At 46.3% G+C, this 11670-nt stretch overlaps 35 non-coding genes and 4 pseudogenes across 35 annotated transcripts; all 39 read left to right on the top strand.

Annotated features, from left to right (window-relative positions):
- The first annotated feature begins 130 nt into the window (after positions 1-130).
- On the top strand, positions 131-244 carry LOC114172146 (annotated as a pseudogene).
- Positions 245-426: 182 nt separating this feature from the next.
- LOC114172144 lies at positions 427-543 on the top strand. Its single transcript, XR_003601898.1, has one exon. It is a non-coding gene; the product is annotated as a 5S ribosomal RNA (ribosomal RNA).
- A 52-nt stretch (positions 544-595) lies between these two features.
- LOC114172119 lies at positions 596-713 on the top strand. The gene has a single exon (XR_003601875.1). It is a non-coding gene; the product is annotated as a 5S ribosomal RNA (ribosomal RNA).
- Positions 714-899: 186 nt separating this feature from the next.
- On the top strand, positions 900-1015 carry LOC114172138. The gene has a single exon (XR_003601892.1). It is a non-coding gene; the product is annotated as a 5S ribosomal RNA (ribosomal RNA).
- Positions 1016-1198: 183 nt separating this feature from the next.
- LOC114172161 lies at positions 1199-1316 on the top strand. The gene has a single exon (XR_003601908.1). It is a non-coding gene; the product is annotated as a 5S ribosomal RNA (ribosomal RNA).
- A 186-nt stretch (positions 1317-1502) lies between these two features.
- LOC114172139 lies at positions 1503-1619 on the top strand. The gene has a single exon (XR_003601893.1). It is a non-coding gene; the product is annotated as a 5S ribosomal RNA (ribosomal RNA).
- Positions 1620-1803: 184 nt separating this feature from the next.
- Positions 1804-1919, top strand: LOC114172150 (annotated as a pseudogene).
- A 54-nt stretch (positions 1920-1973) lies between these two features.
- Positions 1974-2091, top strand: LOC114172140. Its single transcript, XR_003601894.1, has one exon. It is a non-coding gene; the product is annotated as a 5S ribosomal RNA (ribosomal RNA).
- A 187-nt stretch (positions 2092-2278) lies between these two features.
- On the top strand, positions 2279-2393 carry LOC114172147 (annotated as a pseudogene).
- Positions 2394-2574: 181 nt separating this feature from the next.
- LOC114172136 lies at positions 2575-2690 on the top strand. Its single transcript, XR_003601891.1, has one exon. It is a non-coding gene; the product is annotated as a 5S ribosomal RNA (ribosomal RNA).
- Positions 2691-2873: 183 nt separating this feature from the next.
- Positions 2874-2988, top strand: LOC114172149 (annotated as a pseudogene).
- Positions 2989-3169: 181 nt separating this feature from the next.
- On the top strand, positions 3170-3286 carry LOC114172122. The gene has a single exon (XR_003601877.1). It is a non-coding gene; the product is annotated as a 5S ribosomal RNA (ribosomal RNA).
- A 183-nt stretch (positions 3287-3469) lies between these two features.
- On the top strand, positions 3470-3584 carry LOC114172143. Its single transcript, XR_003601897.1, has one exon. It is a non-coding gene; the product is annotated as a 5S ribosomal RNA (ribosomal RNA).
- A 184-nt stretch (positions 3585-3768) lies between these two features.
- Positions 3769-3888, top strand: LOC114172159. The gene has a single exon (XR_003601906.1). It is a non-coding gene; the product is annotated as a 5S ribosomal RNA (ribosomal RNA).
- Positions 3889-4075: 187 nt separating this feature from the next.
- LOC114172116 lies at positions 4076-4193 on the top strand. Its single transcript, XR_003601872.1, has one exon. It is a non-coding gene; the product is annotated as a 5S ribosomal RNA (ribosomal RNA).
- Positions 4194-4379: 186 nt separating this feature from the next.
- Positions 4380-4497, top strand: LOC114172115. Its single transcript, XR_003601871.1, has one exon. It is a non-coding gene; the product is annotated as a 5S ribosomal RNA (ribosomal RNA).
- Positions 4498-4682: 185 nt separating this feature from the next.
- LOC114172114 lies at positions 4683-4800 on the top strand. Its single transcript, XR_003601870.1, has one exon. It is a non-coding gene; the product is annotated as a 5S ribosomal RNA (ribosomal RNA).
- Positions 4801-4986: 186 nt separating this feature from the next.
- Positions 4987-5102, top strand: LOC114172133. The gene has a single exon (XR_003601888.1). It is a non-coding gene; the product is annotated as a 5S ribosomal RNA (ribosomal RNA).
- A 188-nt stretch (positions 5103-5290) lies between these two features.
- LOC114172158 lies at positions 5291-5409 on the top strand. Its single transcript, XR_003601905.1, has one exon. It is a non-coding gene; the product is annotated as a 5S ribosomal RNA (ribosomal RNA).
- Positions 5410-5594: 185 nt separating this feature from the next.
- On the top strand, positions 5595-5709 carry LOC114172135. The gene has a single exon (XR_003601890.1). It is a non-coding gene; the product is annotated as a 5S ribosomal RNA (ribosomal RNA).
- A 179-nt stretch (positions 5710-5888) lies between these two features.
- LOC114172123 lies at positions 5889-6005 on the top strand. Its single transcript, XR_003601878.1, has one exon. It is a non-coding gene; the product is annotated as a 5S ribosomal RNA (ribosomal RNA).
- Positions 6006-6192: 187 nt separating this feature from the next.
- Positions 6193-6310, top strand: LOC114172113. The gene has a single exon (XR_003601869.1). It is a non-coding gene; the product is annotated as a 5S ribosomal RNA (ribosomal RNA).
- Positions 6311-6497: 187 nt separating this feature from the next.
- LOC114172157 lies at positions 6498-6616 on the top strand. Its single transcript, XR_003601904.1, has one exon. It is a non-coding gene; the product is annotated as a 5S ribosomal RNA (ribosomal RNA).
- A 186-nt stretch (positions 6617-6802) lies between these two features.
- On the top strand, positions 6803-6921 carry LOC114172155. The gene has a single exon (XR_003601902.1). It is a non-coding gene; the product is annotated as a 5S ribosomal RNA (ribosomal RNA).
- Positions 6922-7108: 187 nt separating this feature from the next.
- On the top strand, positions 7109-7226 carry LOC114172128. Its single transcript, XR_003601883.1, has one exon. It is a non-coding gene; the product is annotated as a 5S ribosomal RNA (ribosomal RNA).
- A 347-nt stretch (positions 7227-7573) lies between these two features.
- On the top strand, positions 7574-7692 carry LOC114172154. Its single transcript, XR_003601901.1, has one exon. It is a non-coding gene; the product is annotated as a 5S ribosomal RNA (ribosomal RNA).
- A 186-nt stretch (positions 7693-7878) lies between these two features.
- Positions 7879-7997, top strand: LOC114172152. Its single transcript, XR_003601900.1, has one exon. It is a non-coding gene; the product is annotated as a 5S ribosomal RNA (ribosomal RNA).
- Positions 7998-8184: 187 nt separating this feature from the next.
- LOC114172112 lies at positions 8185-8302 on the top strand. The gene has a single exon (XR_003601868.1). It is a non-coding gene; the product is annotated as a 5S ribosomal RNA (ribosomal RNA).
- Positions 8303-8490: 188 nt separating this feature from the next.
- Positions 8491-8608, top strand: LOC114172111. Its single transcript, XR_003601867.1, has one exon. It is a non-coding gene; the product is annotated as a 5S ribosomal RNA (ribosomal RNA).
- Positions 8609-8793: 185 nt separating this feature from the next.
- Positions 8794-8911, top strand: LOC114172110. The gene has a single exon (XR_003601866.1). It is a non-coding gene; the product is annotated as a 5S ribosomal RNA (ribosomal RNA).
- A 188-nt stretch (positions 8912-9099) lies between these two features.
- Positions 9100-9218, top strand: LOC114172142. Its single transcript, XR_003601896.1, has one exon. It is a non-coding gene; the product is annotated as a 5S ribosomal RNA (ribosomal RNA).
- Positions 9219-9406: 188 nt separating this feature from the next.
- On the top strand, positions 9407-9524 carry LOC114172109. The gene has a single exon (XR_003601865.1). It is a non-coding gene; the product is annotated as a 5S ribosomal RNA (ribosomal RNA).
- Positions 9525-9711: 187 nt separating this feature from the next.
- On the top strand, positions 9712-9829 carry LOC114172108. The gene has a single exon (XR_003601864.1). It is a non-coding gene; the product is annotated as a 5S ribosomal RNA (ribosomal RNA).
- A 187-nt stretch (positions 9830-10016) lies between these two features.
- On the top strand, positions 10017-10134 carry LOC114172106. The gene has a single exon (XR_003601862.1). It is a non-coding gene; the product is annotated as a 5S ribosomal RNA (ribosomal RNA).
- Positions 10135-10322: 188 nt separating this feature from the next.
- On the top strand, positions 10323-10440 carry LOC114172105. The gene has a single exon (XR_003601861.1). It is a non-coding gene; the product is annotated as a 5S ribosomal RNA (ribosomal RNA).
- A 187-nt stretch (positions 10441-10627) lies between these two features.
- LOC114172130 lies at positions 10628-10746 on the top strand. The gene has a single exon (XR_003601885.1). It is a non-coding gene; the product is annotated as a 5S ribosomal RNA (ribosomal RNA).
- A 187-nt stretch (positions 10747-10933) lies between these two features.
- Positions 10934-11052, top strand: LOC114172118. The gene has a single exon (XR_003601874.1). It is a non-coding gene; the product is annotated as a 5S ribosomal RNA (ribosomal RNA).
- A 187-nt stretch (positions 11053-11239) lies between these two features.
- On the top strand, positions 11240-11357 carry LOC114172104. Its single transcript, XR_003601860.1, has one exon. It is a non-coding gene; the product is annotated as a 5S ribosomal RNA (ribosomal RNA).
- A 189-nt stretch (positions 11358-11546) lies between these two features.
- Positions 11547-11664, top strand: LOC114172103. Its single transcript, XR_003601859.1, has one exon. It is a non-coding gene; the product is annotated as a 5S ribosomal RNA (ribosomal RNA).
- The last annotated feature ends 6 nt before the right edge of the window (positions 11665-11670 follow it).

Below are 11670 nucleotides of genomic sequence, written 5' to 3'. Positions count from 1 at the left end.
ATCCAATAGTACCACCTAAATGACTCAAACTACTGTTACCACTTCACGTCCCCGGGCCCCGCGCCTCACCAAGTTTTCAAACTTAGGCCCAATGCGAACCCATATATACATTGATCGTGCAATACTTGACAGGTGCGATCATACCAGCACTAATGCACCGGATCCCATCAGAACTCCGCAGTTAGCGTGCTGGGCGAGAGTAGTACTAGGATGGGTGACCTCCTGGAAGTCCTCGTTGCACCTCTTTTTACGTTTTTTTCTTTTTTTTACGCCATTTTCATCACCGTTTTTTGCAATTAAATCCAATAGTACACCTAAATGACTCAAACACTGTTACCACTCACGTCCCCGGCCCCGCGCCTCACCAAGTTTTCAAACTTGGCCCAATGCGAAACCCATATATACATTGATCGTGCAATACTTGACAGGTGCGATCATACCAGCACAATGCACCGGATCCCATCAGAACTCCGCAGTTAAGCGTGCTTGGGCGAGAGTAGTACTAGGATGGGTGACCTCCTGGGAAGTCCTCGGTTCCACCCGTGCATTAGGCCAAATGCGAAACCATATATACATTGATCGTGCAATACTTGACAGGTGCGATCATACCAGCACTAATGCACCGGATCCCATCAGAACTCCGCAGTTAAGCGTGCTTGGCGAGAGTAGTACTAGGATGGGTGACCTCCTGGGAAGTCCTCGTGTTGCACCTCTTTTTACGTTTTTTTCTTTTTTTTACGCCATTTTCATCACCGTTTTTTTGCAATTAAATCCAATAGTACCACCTAAATGACTCAAACTACTGTTACACTTCACGTCCCCGGCCCCGCGCCTCACCAAGTTTTAAACTTTAGGCCCAATGCGAAACCCATATATACATTGATCGTGCAATACTTGACAGGTGCGATCATACCAGCACTAATGCACCGGATCCCATCAGAACTCCGCAGTTAAGCGTGCTTGGGCGAGAGTAGTACTAGGATGGGTGACCTCCTGGAAGTCTCGGTTGCACCTCTTTTTTACGTTTTTTTCTTTTTACGCCATTTTCATCACCGTTTTTTGCAATTAATCCAATAGTACCACCTAAATGACTCAAACTACTGTTACCACTTCACGTCCCCGGCCCCGCGCCTCACCAAGTTTTCAAACTTAGGCCCAATGCGAAACCCATATATACATTGATCGTGCAATACTTGACAGGTGCGATCATACCAGCACTAATGCACCGGATCCCATCAGAACTCCGCAGTTAAGCGTGCTTGGGCGGGATTAGTACTAGGATGGTGACCTCCTGGGAAGTCCTCGTGTTGCACCTCTTTTTTACGTTTTTTTCTTTTTTTACGCCATTTTCATCACCGTTTTTTTGCAATTAAATCCAATAGTACCACCTAAATGACTCAAACTACTGTTACCACTTCACGTCCCCGGGCCCCGCGCCTCACCAAGTTTCAAACTTAGGCCCAATGCGAACCCATATATACATTGATCGTGCAATACTTGACAGGTGCGATCAACCAGCACTAATGCACCGGATCCCATCGGAACTCCGCAGTTAAGCGTGCTTGGGCGAGAGTAGTACTAGGATGGGTGACCTCCTGGGAAGTCCTCGGTTGCACCTCTTTTTTACGTTTTTTCTTTTTTTTACGCCATTTTCATCACCGTTTTTTGCAATTAAATCCAATAGTACCACCTAAATGACTCAAACTACTGTTACCACTTCACGTCCCGGGCCCGCGCCTCACCAAGTTTTCAACTTAGGCCCAATGCGAAACCCATATATACATTGATCGTGCAATACTTGACAGGTGCGATCATACCAGCACTTAATGCACCGGATCCCATCAGAACTCCGCATAAGCGTGCTTGGGCGAGAGTAGTACTAGGATGGGTGACTCCTGGGAAGTCCTCGGTTGCACCCGGTGCATTAGGCCCAATGCGAAACCCATATATACATTGATCGTGCAATACTTGACAGGTGCGATCATACCAGCACTAATGCACCGGATCCCATCAGAACTCCGCAGTTAAGCGTGCTTGGGGAGAGTAGTACTAGGATGGTGACCTCCTGGGAATCCTCGTGTGTTGCACCTCTTTTTTACGTTTTTTTCTTTTTTTTACGCCATTTTCATCACCGTTTTTTTGCAATTAATCCAATTAGTACCACCTAAATGACTCAACTACTGTTACCACTTCACGTCCCCGGGCCCGCGCCTCACCAAGTTTTCAAACTTAGGCCCAATGCGAAACCCATATATACATTGATCGTGCAATACTTGACAGGTGCGATCATACCAGCACTAATGCACGGATCCCATCAGAACTCCGCAGTTAGCGTGCTTGGGCGAGAGTAGTCTAGGATGGGTGACCTCCTGGGAAGTCCTCGGTTGCACCTCTTTTTTACGTTTTTTCTTTTTTTTACGCCATTTTCATCACCGTTTTTGCAATTAATCAATAGTACACCTAAATGACTCAAACTACTGTTACCACTTCACGTCCCGGGCCCGCGCCTCACCAAGTTTTCAAACTTAGGCCCAATGCGAAACCCATATATACATTGATCGTGCAATACTTGACAGGTGCGATCATACCAGCACTAATGCACGGATCCCATCAGAACTCCGCAGTTAAGCGTGCTTGGGCGAGAGTAGTACTAGGAGGGTGACCTCTGGGAAGTCCTCGTGTTGCACCTCTTTTTACGTTTTTTCTTTTTTTACGCCATTTTCATCACCGTTTTTTGCAATTAAATCCAATAGTACCACCTAAATGACTCAAACTACTGTTACCACTTCACGTCCCCGGGCCCGCGCCTCACCAAGTTTTCAAACTTAGGCCCAATGCGAAACCCATATATACATTGATCGTGCAATACTGACAGGTGCGATCATACCAGCACTAATGCACCGGATCCCATCAGAACTCCGCAGTTAAGCGTGCTTGGCGAGAGAGTATATAGGAGGTGACCTCCTGGGAAGTCCTCGTTTGCACCTCTTTTTACGTTTTTTTCTTTTTTTTACGCCATTTTCATCACCGTTTTTTGCAATTAATCCAATAGTACCACCTAAATACTCAAACTACTGTTACCACTTCACGTCCCCGGCCCCGCGCCTCACCAAGTTTCAAACTAGGCCCAATGCGAAACCCATATATACATTGATCGTGCAATACTGACAGGTGCGATCATACAGCACTAATGCACCGGATCCCATCAGAACTCCGCAGTTAAGCGTGCTTGGCGAGAGTAGTACTAGGATGGGTGACCTCCTGGGAAGTCCTCGTGTTGCACCTCTTTTTTACGTTTTTTTCTTTTTTTACGCCATTTTCATCACCGTTTTTTGCAATTAAATCCAATAGTACCACCTAAATGACCAAACTACTGTTACCACTTCACGTCCCCGGGCCCGCGCCTCACCAAGTTTTCAAACTTAGGCCCAATGCGAAACCATATATACATTGATCGTGCATACTTGACAGGTGCGATCATACCAGCACTAATGCACCGGATCCATCAGAACTCCGCAGTTAAGCGTGCTTGGGCGAGAGTAGTACTAGGATGGGTGACTCCTGGGAAGTCCTCGTTGCACCTCTTTTTACGTTTTTTTCTTTTTTACGCCATTTTCATCACCGTTTTTTGCAATTAAATCCAATAGTACCACCTAAATGACTCAAACTACTGTTACCACTTCACGTCCCCGGGCCCCGCGCCTCACCAAGTTTTCAACTTAGGCCCAATGCGAAACCCATATATACATTGATCGTGCAATACTTGACAGGTGCGATCATACCAGCACTAATGCCACCGGATCCCATCAGAACTCCGCAGTTAAGCGTGCTTGGGCGAGAGTAGTACTAGGATGGGTGACCTCCTGGGAAGTCCTCGTGTTGCACCTCTTTTTTACGTTTTTTTCTTTTTTTTACGCCATTTTCATCACCGTTTTTTGCAATTAAATCCAATAGTACCACCTAAATGACTCAAACTACTGTTACCCACTTCACGTCCCCGGGCCCCGCGCCTCACCAAGTTTCAAACTTAGGCCCAATGCGAACCCATATATACATTGATCGTGCAATACTTGACAGGTGCGATCATACCAGCACTAATGCACCGGATCCCATCAGAACTCCGCAGTTAAGCGTGCTTGGGCGAGAGTAGTACTAGGATGGGTGACCTCCTGGGAAGTCCTCGGTTGCACCTCTTTTTTACGTTTTTTTCTTTTTTTACGCCATTTTCATCACCGTTTTTTGCAATTAAATCCAATAGTACCACCTAATGACTCAAACTACTGTTACCACTTCACGTCCCCGGGCCCCGCGCCTCACCAAGTTTTCAAACTTAGGCCCAATGCGAAACCCATATATACATTGATCGTGCAATACTTGACAGGTGCGATCATACCAGCACTAATGCACCGGATCCCATCAGAACTCCGCAGTTAAGCGTGCTTGGGCGAGAGTAGTACTAGGATGGGTGACCTCCTGGGAAGTCCTCGGTTGCACCTCTTTTTTACGTTTTTTTCTTTTTTTTACGCCATTTTCATCACCGTTTTTGCAATTAAATCCATAGTACCACCTAAATGACTCAAACTACTGTTACCACTTCACGTCCCCGGCCCCGCGCCTCACCAAGTTTTCAAACTTAGGCCCAATGCGAAACCCATATATACATTGATCGTGCAATACTTGACAGGTGCGATCATACCAGCACTAATGCACCGGATCCCATCAGAACTCCGCAGTTAAGCGTGCTTGGGCGAGAGTAGTACTAGGATGGGTGACCTCCTGGGAAGTCCTCGGTTGCACCTCTTTTTTACGTTTTTTCTTTTTTTTACGCCATTTTCATCACCGTTTTTTGCAATTAAATCCAATAGTACCACCTAAATGACTCAAACTACTGTTACCACTTCACGTCCCCGGGCCCCGCGCCTCACCAAGTTTTCAAACTTAGGCCCAATGCGAACCCATATATACATTGATCGTGCAATACTTGACAGGTGCGATCATACCAGCACTAATGCACCGGATCCCATCAGAACTCCGCAGTTAAGCGTGCTTGGGCGAGAGTAGTACTAGGATGGTGACCTCCTGGGAAGTCCTCGTTGCACCTCTTTTTTACGTTTTTTTCTTTTTTTTACGCCATTTTCATCACCGTTTTTTGCAATTAAATCCAATAGTACCACCTAAATGACTCAAACTACTGTTACCACTTCACGTCCCCGGGCCCCGCGCCTCACCAAGTTTTCAAACTTAGGCCCAATGCGAAACCCATATATACATTGATCGTGCAATACTTGACAGGTGCGATCATACCAGCACTAATGCACCGGATCCCATCAGAACTCCGCAGTTAAGCGTGCTTGGGCGAGAGTAGTACTAGGATGGGTGACCTCCTGGGAAGTCCTCGTGTTGCACCTCTTTTTTACGTTTTTTTCTTTTTTTTACGCCATTTTCATCACCGTTTTTTGCAATTAAATCCAATAGTACCACCTAAATGACTCAAACTACTGTTACCACTTCACGTCCCCGGGCCCGCGCCTCACAAGTTTTCAAACTTAGGCCAATGCGAAACCCATATATACATTGATCGTGCAATACTTGACAGGTGCGATCATACCAGCACTAATGCACCGGATCCCATCAGAACTCCGCAGTTAAGCGTGCTTGGGGAGAGTAGTACTAGGATGGGTGACCTCCTGGGAATCTCGGTTGCACCTCTTTTTACGTTTTTTTCTTTTTTTTACGCATTTTCATCACGTTTTTGCAATTAAATCCATAGTACACCTAAATGACTCAAACTACTGTTACCATTCACGTCCCGGCCCCGCGCCTCACCAAGTTTTCAAACTTAGGCCCAATGCGAAACCCATATATACATTGATCGTGCAATACTTGACAGGTGCGATCATACCAGCACTAATGCACCGGATCCCATCAGAACTCCGCAGTTAAGCGTGCTTGGCGAGAGTAGTACTAGGATGGGTGACCTCCTGGGAAGTCTCGTGTTGCACCTCTTTTTACGTTTTTTTCTTTTTTTTACGCCATTTTCATCACCGTTTTTTGCAATTAAATCCAATAGTACCACCTAAATGACTCAAACTACTGTTACCCACTTCACGTCCCCGGGCCCCGCGCCTCACCAAGTTTTCAAACTTAGGCCCAATGCGAAACCCATATTACATTGATCGTGCAATACTTGACAGGTGCGATCATACCAGCACTAATGCACCGGATCCCATCAGAACTCCGCAGTTAAGCGTGCTTGGGCGAGAGTAGTACTAGGATGGGTGACCTCCTGGGAAGTCCTCGGTTGCACCTCTTTTTTACGTTTTTTTTCTTTTTTTACGCCATTTTCATCACCGTTTTTTGCAATTAAATCAATAGTACCACCTAAATGACTCAAACTACTGTTACCACTTCACGTCCCCGGGCCCCGGCGCCTCACCAAGTTTTCAAACTTAGGCCAATGCGAAACCCATATATACATTGATCGTGCAATACTTGACAGGTGCGATCATACCAGCACTAATGCACCGGATCCCATCAGAACTCCGCAGTTAAGCGTGCTTGGGCGAGAGTAGTACTAGGATGGGTGACCTCCTGGGAAGTCCTCGTGTTGCACCTCTTTTTTACGTTTTTTCTTTTTTTACGCCATTTTCATCACCGTTTTTTGCAATTAAATCCAATAGTACCACCTAAATGACTCAAACTACTGTTACCACTTCACGTCCCCGGGCCCCGCGCCTCACCAAGTTTTCAAACTTAGGCCCAATGCGAAACCCATATATACATTGATCGTGCAATACTTGACAGGTGCGATCATACCAGCACTAATGCACCGGATCCCATCAGAACTCCGCAGTTAAGCGTGCTTGGGCGAGAGTAGTACTAGGATGGGTGACCTCCTGGGAAGTCCTCGTGTTGCACCTCTTTTTTACGTTTTTTTCTTTTTTTACGCCATTTTCATCACCGTTTTTTGCAATTAAATCCAATAGTACCACCTAAATGACTCAAACTACTGTTACCACTTCACGTCCCCGGGCCCCGCGCCTCACCAAGTTTTCAAACTTAGGCCCAATGCGAAACCCATATATACATTGATCGTGCAATACTTGACAGGTGCGATCATACCAGCACTAATGCACCGGATCCCATCAGAACTCCGCAGTTAAGCGTGCTTGGGCGAGAGTAGTACTAGGATGGGTGACCTCCTGGGAAGTCCTCGGTTGCACCCGGTGCATTAGGCCCAATCAAACCCATATATACATTGTGCAATACTTGACAGGTCGATCATACCAGCACTAAGCACCGGATCCATCAGAACTCCGCATTAGCGTGCTGGCGAGAGTAGTACTAGGATGGGTGACCTCCTGGAAGTCCTCGTGTTGCACCTCTTTTTTACGTTTTTTCTTTTTTTTTACGCCATTTTCATCACCGTTTTTTGCAATTAAATCCAATAGTACCACCTAAATGACTCAACTACTGTTACCGACTTCACGTCCCCCGGGCCCCGCGCCTCACCAAGTTTTCAAACTTAGGCCCAATGCGAACCCATATATACATTGATCGTGCAATACTTGACAGGTGCGATCATACCAGCACTAATGCACCGGATCCCATCAGAACTCCGCAGTTAAGCGTGCTTGGGCGAGAGTAGTACTAGGATGGGTGACCTCCTGGGAAGTCCTCGTGTTGCACCTCTTTTTTACGTTTTTTTCTTTTTTTTACGCCATTTTCATCACCGTTTTTTGCAATTAAATCCAATAGTACCACCTAAATGACTCAAACTACTGTTACACTTCACGTCCCGGGCCCCGCGCCTCACCAAGTTTTCAAACTTAGGCCCAATGCGAAACCCATATATACATTGATCGTGCAATACTTGACAGGTGCGATCATACCAGCACTAATGCACCGGATCCCATCAGAACTCCGCAGTTAAGCGTGCTTGGGCGAGAGTAGTACTAGGATGGGTGACCTCCTGGGAAGTCCTCGTGTTGCACCTCTTTTTTACGTTTTTTTCTTTTTTTTACGCCATTTTCATCACCGTTTTTTGCAATTAAATCCAATAGTACCACCTAAATGACTCAAACTACTGTTACCACTTCACGTCCCCGGGCCCCGCGCCTCACCAAGTTTCAAACTTAGGCCCAATGCGAAACCCATATATACATTGATCGTGCAATACTTGACAGGTGCGATCATACCAGCACTAATGCACCGGATCCCATCAGAACTCCGCAGTTAAGCGTGCTTGGGCGAGAGTAGTACTAGGATGGGTGACCTCCTGGGAAGTCCTCGGTTGCACCTCTTTTTTACGTTTTTTTCTTTTTTTTACGCCATTTTCATCACCCGTTTTTTGCAATTAAATCCAATAGTACCACCTAAATGACTCAAACTACTGTTACCACTTCACGTCCCCGGGGCCCCGCGCCTCACCAAGTTTCAAACTAGGCCCAATGCGAAACCCATATATACATTGATCGTGCAATACTTGACAGGTGCGATCATACCAGCACTAATGCACCGGATCCCATCAGAACTCCGCAGTTAAGCGTGCTTGGGCGAGAGTAGTACTAGGATGGGTGACCTCCTGGGAAGTCCTCGGTTGCACCTCTTTTTACGTTTTTTTTCTTTTTTTTACGCCATTTTCATCACCGTTTTTTGCAATTAAATCCAATAGTACCACCTAAATGACTCAAACTACTGTTACCCTTTCACGTCCCGGCCCGCGCCTCACCAAGTTTTCAAACTTAGGCCCAATGCGAAACCCATATATACATTGATCGTGCAATACTTGACAGGTGCGATCATACCAGCACTAATGCACCGGATCCCATCAGAACTCCGCAGTTAAGCGTGCTTGGGCGAGAGTAGTACTAGGATGGGTGACCTCCTGGGAAGTCCTCGGTTGCACCTCTTTTTTACGTTTTTTTCTTTTTTTTACGCCATTTTCATCACCGTTTTTTGCAATTAAATCCAATAGTACCACCTAAATGACTCAAACTACTGTTACCACTTCACGTCCCCGGGCCCCGCGCCTCACCAAGTTTTCAAACTTAGGCCCAATGCGAAACCCATATATACATTGATCGTGCAATACTTGACAGGTGCGATCATACCAGCACTAATGCACCGGATCCCATCAGAACTCCGCAGTTAAGCGTGCTTGGGCGAGAGTAGTACTAGGATGGGTGACCTCCTGGGAAGTCCTCGTGTTGCACCTCTTTTTTACGTTTTTTTCTTTTTTTACGCCATTTTCATCACCGTTTTTTTGCAATTAAATCCAATAGTACCACCTAAATGACTCAAACTACTGTTACCACTTCACGTCCCCGGGCCCCGCGCCTCACCAAGTTTTCAAACTTAGGCCCAATGCGAAACCCATATATACATTGATCGTGCAATACTTGACAGGTGCGATCATACCAGCACTAATGCACCGGATCCCATCAGAACTCCGCAGTTAAGCGTGCTTGGGCGAGAGTAGTACTAGGATGGGTGACCTCCTGGGAAGTCCTCGGTTGCACCTCTTTTTACGTTTTTTTCTTTTTTTACGCCATTTTCATCACCGTTTTTTGCAATTAAATCCAATAGTACCACCTAAATGACTCAAACTACTGTTACCACTTCACGTCCCCGGGCCCCGCGCCTCACCAAGTTTTCAAACTTAGGCCCAATGCGAAACCCATATATACATTTGATCGTGCAATACTTGACAGGTGCGATCATACCAGCACTAATGCACCGGATCCCATCAGAACTCCGCAGTTAAGCGTGCTTGGGCGAGAGTAGTACTAGGATGGGTGACCTCCTGGGAAGTCCTCGGTTGCACCTCTTTTTTACGTTTTTTTCTTTTTTTACGCCATTTTCATCACCGTTTTTTGCAATTAAATCCAATAGTACCACCTAAATGACTCAAACTACTGTTACCACTTCACGTCCCCGGGCCCCGCGCCTCACCAAGTTTTCAAACTTAGGCCCAATGCGAAACCCATATATACATTGATCGTGCAATACTTGACAGGTGCGATCATACCAGCACTAATGCACCGGATCCCATCAGAACTCCGCAGTTAAGCGTGCTTGGGCGAGAGTAGTACTAGGATGGGTGACCTCCTGGGAAGTCCTCGGTTGCACCTCTTTTTTACGTTTTTTTCTTTTTTTTACGCCATTTTCATCACCGTTTTTTGCAATTAAATCCAATAGTACCACCTAAATGACTCAAACTACTGTTACCACTTCACGTCCCCGGGCCCCGCGCCTCACCAAGTTTTCAAACTTAGGCCCAATGCGAAACCCATATATACATTGATCGTGCAATACTTGACAGGTGCGATCATACCAGCACTAATGCACCGGATCCCATCAGAACTCCGCAGTTAAGCGTGCTTGGGCGAGAGTAGTACTAGGATGGGTGACCTCCTGGGAAGTCCTCGGTTGCACCTCTTTTTTTACGTTTTTTTCTTTTTTTACGCCATTTTCATCACCGTTTTTTGCAATTAAATCCAATAGTACCACCTAAATGACTCAAACTACTGTTACCACTTCACGTCCCCGGGCCCCGCGCCTCACCAAGTTTCAAACTTAGGCCCAATGCGAAACCCATATATACATTGATCGTGCAATACTTGACAGGTGCGATCATACCAGCACTAATGCACCGGATCCCATCAGAACTCCGCAGTTAAGCGTGCTTGGGCGAGAGTAGTACTAGGATGGGTGACCTCCTGGGAAGTCCTCGTGTTGCACCTCTTTTTTACGTTTTTTTTCTTTTTTTTACGCCATTTTCATCACCGTTTTTTGCAATTAAATCCAATAGTACCACCTAAATGACTCAAACTACTGTTACCACTTCACGTCCCCGGGCCCCGCGCCTCACCAAGTTTTCAACTAGGCCCAATGCGAAACCCATATATACATTGATCGTGCAATACTTGACAGGTGCGATCATACCAGCACTAATGCACCGGATCCCATCAGAACTCCGCAGTTAAGCGTGCTTGGGCGAGAGTAGTACTAGGATGGGTGACCTCCTGGGAAGTCCTCGTGTTGCACCTCTTTTTTACGTTTTTTTCTTTTTTTTACGCCATTTTCATCACCGTTTTTTGCAATTAAATCCAATAGTACCACCTAAATGACTCAAACTACTGTTACCACTTCACGTCCCCGGGCCCCGCGCCTCACCAAGTTTCAAACTTAGGCCCAATGCGAAACCCATATATACATTGATCGTGCAATACTTGACAGGTGCGATCATACCAGCACTAATGCACCGGATCCCATCAGAACTCCGCAGTTAAGCGTGCTTGGGCGAGAGTAGTACTAGGATGGGTGACCTCCTGGGAAGTCCTCGGTTGCACCTCTTTTTTTACGTTTTTTTCTTTTTTTTACGCCATTTTCATCACCGTTTTTTGCAATTAAATCCAATAGTACCACCTAAATGACTCAAACTACTGTTACCACTTCACGTCCCCGGGCCCCGCGCCTCACCAAGTTTTCAAACTTAGGCCCAATGCGAAACCCATATATACATTGATCGTGCAATACTTGACAGGTGCGATCATACCAGCACTAATGCACCGGATCCCATCAGAACTCCGCAGTTAAGCGTGCTTGGGCGAGAGTAGTACTAGGATGGGTGACCTCCTGGGAAGTCCTCGGTTGCACCTCTTTTTT

Source organism: Vigna unguiculata, unplaced genomic scaffold, assembly GCF_004118075.2.
Source record: "Vigna unguiculata cultivar IT97K-499-35 unplaced genomic scaffold, ASM411807v1 contig_489, whole genome shotgun sequence".
NCBI classification, from domain to species: domain Eukaryota; kingdom Viridiplantae; phylum Streptophyta; class Magnoliopsida; order Fabales; family Fabaceae; genus Vigna; species Vigna unguiculata.
The sequence above is the reverse complement of the archived record's forward strand: the minus strand, read 5'-3'. Positions and strand labels throughout refer to the sequence as shown.